Genomic DNA, 9,250 nt, shown 5'->3' with positions numbered 1-9,250 from the left:
TCCACCAAGAGAGTGATGTGGAAGAGTCTATGTGCAAAGACTGCCTCTGCCGTGAGTGTCTCCAGGCCTGGGGTGAGGCAGATGGGAGAGAAGTCAAGATGGCCACTGCCCTGACCTAAGCTTCTTGAGGAGTCTGGGCCTGGGAGGCACAAGACCTTGGTTCTTGTCCCAAAGCTACTGCCAACTGGCCCTGTTATCACAAGCATGCCACTTAGCCTTCTATTCCTCAGCATCTTCATCTGTGAAATGGGACAACAATGCCTTCCCTACCCATGTGCCAAGGATGTCAATGGGATAAAATGATACAAGTGGAAATATGTGCATGAAGTAAAAAACATGGTGCAAATGTGTTTTTACTATCATTATGGTTATATTTTATCATGTATGTATACATGTCACTCTAGAAGATATAATGGTCATGAGAACTTGTATTTATAAGCTAATTTGCTGTTTATTAGGTGATATTTCCATGTATCCTCTCTCTGTGGAAGTGACACAGGCTTAATGAGAAAATGGACTAGGTTAGCTTAAAAGGACTGCTGAAGTAGACACCCTGGGGGGGGTCTTTGATGAGCTTTCCTAAGTGCCACCAAACCCCTGAAATTGTGTGCAGAATTACATATGTGTGTATTTTTCACAGCTTGTATCAGATTGCTAAAGGGGTTCATAGTTCAAAAGTGGTTAAGAACTACAGCCCTGTGGAAAGGAGCCTGGCTGGCTGCAGGGCCCCCTCCCCATTTGGCTTCTGGAAGAACTGAACTGGTTCTAGTCCCTTCCCAAGTCCCAGGTGGGGTCTTATGGCTACTAGTCTCACTTCTTACTGTAGCTGGTCTGGAGAGAAAGAGAAGAGAGATGTGGGAAGGGTCTAGAAGGGGTCTGTAGTGTCTGGAAACCAAAAATGAAACTCTACGGCAGTATGGCTCCAGTGGCAGCTCAGCAAATAGGTCAGAAAACAATTTTGTGTTGCAAAACTCTTTGTCATGCCACTATGGTCTTCTTTCTGTTCCTCAAATGTGCCAAGGTCGTTCCTTCTTTGGGGCCTTTCGTAGAGGCGCTTTTGATTACCTAGAAGGTTCTTGCTCTGGCTCTTCCCTGACTGGCTCCTTCTCGTCATTATCAGCTCGAATGTCACTCCTTCAGAAAAGTCCTCCCTGATCACACAGTCCGCCATGAGCCTGAATTATCTTCCCAGAGCACATATCACTGTGGGAAATCATCTGTTTTATTTGCTTACTTGTTTGTTGTCTGCACTGCCCACCCCCCACCCAGCAGAATGACAACTTGTTTGGGGCAGTAGCTACATGTCATGCCCTGAGTCTACAACAGTATCTGACATAGGTGAACATTCAACACGTACTTATTGAATGGCTATGTGTCATATGAAAGGCACCGTGTTCTTGTTGGAAAGTGTTGTGTCAGCATCTTTGACTCTTTCTCCCTCAGTGCCAATGTCACAGTCATCAGGTCCTACCTATGAGTTCTACTTCTGAGAAATGTCTCATACCTGTCCCTGTGTCCTCTCCTGCTCCCTACCCCCCACAGTTGCTGCTGGGTTGCCTGGACACTATCAGCCCTGTACCTCTCTCCCTGCTGCTGGACCTTCCTGAAACACAGGTCTCCCCACCCCAGCTCTGCATTCTTCTTCCTTGCTCTCACTCACCACCCCCCCAACCCCCCCTTCCTGGGACAGCCAAGGTCCTCATGTGTCTTCCTTGCTGTTCTTGGGGCTGAATTGAAGTGTCTTCCCATAGTAACTCCACGCCTTGCTTTTCCAGCCAACAGACCTTGCCTCTCTCATTAGTGGAGCCCAAGAATGGCGGCGTAGGCAGCTCCTTGGGAATCCCTTGAGAAGACATAAATGTCTGCCTCTGAGGTGCATGGGGCTTCTGAAGGCAGCAGGGTGGGTGGGTGTGAGAGGAGGGCCTGGGGCAACAGCCAGAGAGAGCTTTCTGAGGATGTCTCAGGAGCAGGCCAAAAAGGGCTCCCACAGGGCGGACCTGGGGCCCCTAGACAGCTCTTGGGGAGCCTGTAATCAAAGATGCTGGGCTGGCCTTCCACAAATCAGTCAAGCCCTTGGAAGGGCTGGGATGGAGCTGCACCCAGGAGGCGAGAGGGATAGCCATCCCTCTGTTTGGCAGCCCTGGATAGCCATCCAAGGGTGAGCAGGTGAATTGTGTAATAACTTGAGGAGGAGAAAGCGAACCCAGTGAGACAGGAGATCTTGGCTTTGGTGAGGGAACAAATACTGATCACAGTCATGATGTGGCCCTTCTCTTTCCATCAACAGCTGTTGCCAGGTGTTGCCAGGAGTCAGCAAGCTACTGCTTGCACCCCAGAAGAACCCATATTAGAACTGAAGTGGGAAAACTTCACGTAAGCTGTTCAGGGAACACGTTTAGAGACCTTTCTTATGTAAGACACTATTTCCTGTGAGTTATTACCATTAAGAATATTTATTTTTAATATCAAATATCTAAATTCATTTACCCTCTAGAGATCATTTCATCTTGTACTGTGTGCTATCTCAGCAGAAAAAATGCTTTCCCCAAATGTGTCAGTTCTATTTTTAAAAAGGTTCAGTGACCTATTTCTGTAATTCTCACAGACACTGAAAGAACAGCAGAGTCTATTTAGGCTCAGCTCTGTCACCGAAAAGTTGCCCCTGCCAGGTGTTGCCTAGAGAGGCGCCATCTTGCTTTACAGTAAAGAAGCATAAATAAGTAAGAGGAATCTTGTCAGCGTGAGATCATGAGAGCGTAAACGCACACACACGTAAACTCACTTCTCCATTTTTGAACAATGTCATGATGACTACACTCCAACTTTAGCCAAACTCAACATTAGGAGATTGCTTAAGAGTCAACCATTTCCTGGATAAAGAACTTTAAAAGACAATTTACAAAGAGGAACTACAATTCATCGACTAATACGTGGAGAAATGGTTAGCTCCTCTAGTAATCAAGGAAATGAAAATTGTAACAATGCCACTTTGTAAAACCAACCCATGGTGTGAGAAGTCAGGCTAGCGATTGTCCCTGGGTGGCAGGGAGGAAGGTGAGAGGGGCAGGACAGGGGCTGCTGGGTTTCTGGTAATGTTCAGTTTCTTGATCTGGGTGCTGGTTACTTAGGGGTGTTTGCTTTGTGAAAATTCACTTATGATTTGTGTACTTTTCTGAATGTATGATAAACCTCACTACAAAGTTTACATTAAAAAAAACAAGCTCACTTTCTATCTATTAAGTTAGCAAAAAATATATTTTAGTGATAGTAGCCAATATGGTGGAAGCCATCATGAAGCTGGAATTCCCACAAACTGCTAGTGGCAGTGTACACGAATACAGCCCTCTTTGGGGAGCAATTCAGCAAAAAGCATTTGAAACTCTTACCAGCATTCATATTTGTTAACTCAGTACTTCCACTTCTGAGATTCTATCTTAAGAAATAACCCTAAATGTCCGAAGAGGTTTATGTGCACGTATGCATTGCAGTATCATTTATAATAACAACAAATTTATAATAGCAAACATTGAAAACAATCTCCATGTTCAACTATAGGGCATTGGTTAAGTCAACTTTGATAAATACCCATGATGACATTTTATGCTCTCATTACTGTAAACTAAAGTGAGTAATGACGAAGGAAAAACAATATAGTCATTAGGAAAAACAGGATATGAAATTGTAGGCATGATTACAGCTATGTTTAAAAAAAAAAAGGAACATTCCTATGCAGAGAAAAATCACCAGAAGATAAAAAGTGAGCAATTCTTGTGTCTAGATAACAGAATCATGGGTAATATATTTTCTTTAATTTACTTTCCTGTGTTTTCCAAATTTTATTTAATGAGACTATTACTTTGGTAAAGGAGGGGATGTTTAAAAAGTCAGCCATGTGCCTTCCACTCAGTCTCAAAAGGTGCTGCCCTCTGCTTCTCCTGGGTCCCCTACACCCCTGCCAGTCTGTGCTTTCGTGCCTAATGTCGCCATTCAGGGCTAAATGGAACCAGCATTATTTAGGAGCAAATTAACTGCCCAGCTCCTCCTTTCTTCAGGGCCTCACTGAAAACTCTCGTCTGTGAGGATGAGCATACTGAAGCGAGGGGTAGGGAATTCAGTACAGAGCTTTACATTTTGTGGCTGTGAAGAAGACTCCGTTGAAAAGTCATCTGCCAGGTAACCAGGTAAACATGGTACTGAGTTCATTTTTCCTGTCTGCTAATTCTCCCAGTTCCTTGAGACACGTGCGACCCGGCTTCTCTCTCCAGACATCACCTTTCCTCTCCTTTCCCTCCAGCCAAACAACTTGAAAGGCAAGTCTTTAATTAACTTCTTCAAAACCCACCTTCTCCCCACCCCGCCCCCATTGTCCTGACCGCATTCTCACCAGGGCCACCCATCCTGAGCTGCTCTGGCCCATATGTGACTTGGTAGGGAGACAACCCCAACAATGGTGCACGGCTTGGGGAATAGGATGCTGGCGAGACTTTAGCCCTCATCCCCACCGTTGCCTGGGTGCCTTTGTGCAATCCCACAACCCTTGACGGAGTGCTGCTAATTGACCTCCAAGTTGCCAAATGGATCTTCAATGCCATCTTGGCAGACATTGACACTGATGGTCCCGCCTTCCACCTTCTGGCATCTGTGAGGTATCCAGGATCCAAACCTCTCCAGGTCTCCTCCTTCCTCTCTTGTTGCTTCTCCTCTATGGACTTTCCTAAAATATTGGCATTCCTTCAGGACTCATCCCTTCTCTCTGTATACTCTAACCCTTATCTCCATTCCCAAGGATTTAGTTACCTCCTGTTTCCTCTGATCTCCCAAACTGAGTGGTTCAGAGTATGGGCAAGGTGCCACCACCTACAGCTGTGTGTGACCTTGGGCGAGTTCCTTCACCTCCCTGCAGCTCAATTTCATGTGTAATGTGGATATGACAATAGGACCTACCCTGTAGGGTTGTTGACACAAGAAAAGTGTTTCAGGGCCGGCCCCGTGGCTTGGCGGTTAAGTGCGCGCGCTCCGCTACTGGCGGCCAGGGTTCAGATCCCGGGCGTGCACTGACGCACCGCATCTCCTGCCATGCTGAGGCCGTCCTCTCATCCTGGCTGATACAGGCTTGGTTCTGATGTCCCTAAGCTCATCACCAGGGCTACAAACGTGCCAAGGTCCCATTAAAACATTTGAAATCTGGGGGTGCAGTGAGGCGGCAGTATTGGCTCTACAATACAAGAAGAAAAGTGCAAAATGAAAATTTACAAATTTTTATTTCAATCGCTACAAAATGTAAATTATGTCAGCTCCCTTAATTATTAACATTTGATTTCATAAAAATTTCATTAAATTTGGGAGCAATTTATAGGTTAAATTTTTCCCATATTCAAGAGTTTCTGACCATTCATGACCTTTGAGAGATCATATCTAATATATATTAAATTCTTTTTTTGTAGCCAAATAATTTTAAAAAGCAAAGTTATAAAAGATCTCTCAGAAACAGCAATATAATCACGTCTCCTGTGGGACAGGCATGTTTAATGACCATTCTGAGGCGGGGCGGGGTCTCCACAAGTGAGGGTGCCTGGGGCCTGGAGGTCTGGCAAGCCAAGCCATCCTTATTTCTTCCCTGGGTAATAAGCAACAGATTGAGGCTTCCTGTCCCACCTTTGCCCTCCAAAATGAAAGTTTATTCAGGTCCCTTCCTGCTATACATCTTGCATTGGCTCCCCAAGCCCTCTTAAGGGAAATTGCCCCGACCCCCAAGGCTAGGTAGGACTCCCTCCTACCCTATCACCTAAGTCCCTTGCTTCCTTTTGTTGAACCACTTTTCTCTTCGAATTGTAATTATCTGCCTCCCATTGCTCTGGGAGATCCGTGAGAGTAGGGACCACTTTGTAAAGATCGTTCTTAACAGTGCAGATGCTCCAGAGTATTGAAGATTAAGTGAATGAATGACGGGATGGGAGAGGGGGTGGAAAGGACAGACAGGGAGCAGGAACGGGGTTGAGGGCTGGGAGTGGAGACTAGGGCAGCCTGAGACAGGTTTGGATTGAGTGGACTGAGACCTCAGGCTAGGTAGAGGTGCTCAGTAGCCAGGGGATATACCAGTCTGCAGCACAGGGAGGGGCTGGGATAGAGAAATTGATGGCGGCCACCAAGTAAATAGTGAGTGGTTGAAGCCACTGCTGGGGCTGTGAAGAGGCCGCATAGGAAGTGCGGGCAGAGAGAAAGAGCTCTGGGAAACCTCAACATTTCTGGGGTGGGCAGGAACGTGACAAAAGAGAGTGAGGGTGACGTTTGAGCGGTTCCAGCAGAAAGAGGAAGAAAGCTGTAACGGGAGGCATGAGGCCCCGGAGGCCAGAGTTACAGCAGTGAGCACTCTCTGCTGGCTGACTATGTGCCAAGCCCTACTCCAGGGCTTTGCATGGATTATCTCCAATGAGCTGCAGAACAATGTTAAAATAAACCTCATTGTTTAGAGGAGTGAATAGAGGCATAGATTGGCTGAGTAACTGGCCCAAGGACATACAGGAAGGAAGTGAAGGCACGGGGACTCCACCCCAGACTCCATCACCACGCTAGATTACCTCCAAGTACGAATGGGGCTGAAAGAGTGACCCTAGGACATGGTTAATAGAAAGCCTCATTGAAGTGTCTGTGATGAGGGCAGAAGCCAAACCACAGGGGAATTGGTGAATAGGTGAAAGGCGGAGAAGGGGGACTGTTTTATGAGAAAAGGAGTGTTTGCAATTTCACAAGTGTATTTGTTATTTTTTCCACATCAAGAAGCAATTGTACATCTTTAAAAAATTACCTTAGCTCTTTCCAAGTGGCACATGGGGCTGGAGGCTGAGAGCTGCACCTGCCGCCACCAACTGGGAGACTTGACACATAGTCCCGTTCTTGGTGTCCCAACCTGAAGCTGAAGAGGCCGCCCTGGGTGCAGGGCCGTGAGGGCGTGTGCTCTGGTGGTGGTGTCTCACTTCCTCGTCATGGGAAGAGTAGTTTGTGATGGTATTGAGGAATCTCCAAGCGTTGGCTCTCTGACTGATGATGTGGCTATCAGAGGCCAGTATTGTTCTTGGCCCACAGAGTAAATAGACAATATATTATGGAAGGACTCATGCCCAGCTTCCTGTTTACGATGGGAGGCTTAGGTTTTATAATCCTGGACCAATCCAACATTCCAAAACTCAGGAGATTTCTTCTTCTGGTCATTGGACTCGTCTGTGTCCTACTGAGTTTCATCATGGCCAGAGGATTCATGCAAATGAAGCGGCTGGGTGATCTGAATGGTTAGAGTGCCTTTTGAGAAGAAATCAGTGGATAATGGATTTGTTCCTGTTAATGAAGTTTTAAAGGCTGTACCAATCCTCTGATATGAAATGTGGAAAAGGACAAAAATCAGTAGAAAAAGAAGCATCTATGAAAAGATAGGAAGCACATCAAAGCTTGGACTAGAATGTTTCCTTGGTAGTGAAGAGACAAGCTCATCCCAGTATTTTTTCCCCGCTGACCTATAGTGACATACCAAGGATGTAAAGTGGCCTTTTCTTCTTAGTTTTTCATTTCTTAAAGAAAATAGACTCTATTTCTACAACTATAATATTGAATAAAGTGATTATTTTTTACAACCCCTTAACATTTTTGGGAGATGACATTTCTGATTTTCAGAAATTAATATAAAATCAGGAAGCAAGAACCCATAAGCTGAAACTCTGCACAGCTGATCAGCTTTACCTCTGGGGCTTTGCCCTTAGAGTGTGTGATAGTATGTCATTTCAGATATGCATGTAAGATTGTTTCCTGAACAATAAGATGTATAGAAGGAGCAGAAATAATTTTTCTAATTAAAAAAAATTACTTTGAGCTTGGAGTAAGGAGAAAAGTAGGTAGACAAAATCAGAGAAATAGTAGATCTTTACCGGAATAGGTTAGCAACCACTTAAATACTAAACTCAAAGATCAAAGGAAGAAATTCACCAAAAATAAATTTAACCTCATCACTGTAAACACACAGCCACAACACAAGATAGAATAAGGTATAACAAGAGCAACTTAGAAGGGGAAGAGGAAAGTGACTGAATTGACTTAGTATAAGGAAATAGGAGGCTATCAGATAATGGACTATCTCATACAGAAGATTTTTCGCCCAAACCTCAAGGTAACCACTAAACAAATAATCAAATTAAAACCACATATGATAAACAAAGAGAAAACTAGAAGAATCATAAGACAGAACAACCAAACTGAATTGGCAGTCCAAAACAAATGGGACAAGAAACAAAGGAAATGCAAAAGAACCAGAAAATAAGTGACAAAACAGCAACATTCAACCCTCATATTTCAATAATTACCCTAAATGTAAATGGATTGAACTCTCCAATCAAAAGATACAGAGTGGCAGGATGGATTAAAAAGCAAGACCCAACAATATGCTGCCTTCAGGAAACACATCTTAGCACTAAAGACAAGCACAGGCTCAGAGTGAAAGGATGGAAGACAATACTCCAAGCTAATGGCAAACAAAAGAAAGCAGGTGTTGCCATACTCATATCAGACAAAGTAGACTTCAAGATAAAACAGGTTAAGAAAGACAAAGAAGGGAAATATATAATGATAAAAGGGACACTCCATCAAGAAGACATATCACTTATAAATATATATGCACCCAACATAGGAGCACCAATGTACATAAAACAACTATTAACAAACCTAAAAGGAGAAATCAACAACAACACAATAATAGTAGGGGATCTTAACACCCCACTTACAGCAATGGATAGATCATCCAGACAAAAAGTTAATAAAGAAATATTAGACTTAAATGAAAAACTGGACGAGATGGACCTAGTAGACATATACAGAGCACTCCACCCAAAAACAGCTGACTACACATTCTTCTCAAGCGTGCATGGAACATTCTCTAGGATAGACCATATGTTGGGAAACAAAGCAAGCCTCAATAAATTTAAGAAGATTGAAATCATAACAAGCATCTTTTCAGACCATAAGGCTATGAAACTGGAAATGAACCAGGAAAAAAAAACTGGGAAAGTGACAAAAATGTGGAGATTAAACAACATGCTACTGAACAACCAATGGATCATTGATGAAATTAAAGGAGAAATCAAAAACTATCTGGAAACAAACGAAAATGATAACATGCCATATCAAACCATATGGGACGCAGCAAAAGCGGTCCTGAGAGGGAAACTCATAGCGATACAAGCCCACCTTAACAAACAAGAAAAAGCCC

General features: G+C 44.0%; 1 pseudogene; it reads left to right on the top strand.

Moving 5' to 3' along the window:
- Positions 1-4,838: 4,838 nt before the first annotated feature.
- LOC131410450 (oligosaccharyltransferase complex subunit OSTC-like) lies at positions 4,839-7,291 on the top strand (annotated as a pseudogene).
- Positions 7,292-9,250: the final 1,959 nt, after the last annotated feature.

Source organism: Diceros bicornis, chromosome 10 (assembly GCF_020826845.1).
Source record: "Diceros bicornis minor isolate mBicDic1 chromosome 10, mDicBic1.mat.cur, whole genome shotgun sequence".
NCBI classification, from domain to species: domain Eukaryota; kingdom Metazoa; phylum Chordata; class Mammalia; order Perissodactyla; family Rhinocerotidae; genus Diceros; species Diceros bicornis.
Note: the sequence above shows the minus strand (reverse complement) of the source record. Positions and strands in the feature narration are given on the sequence as shown.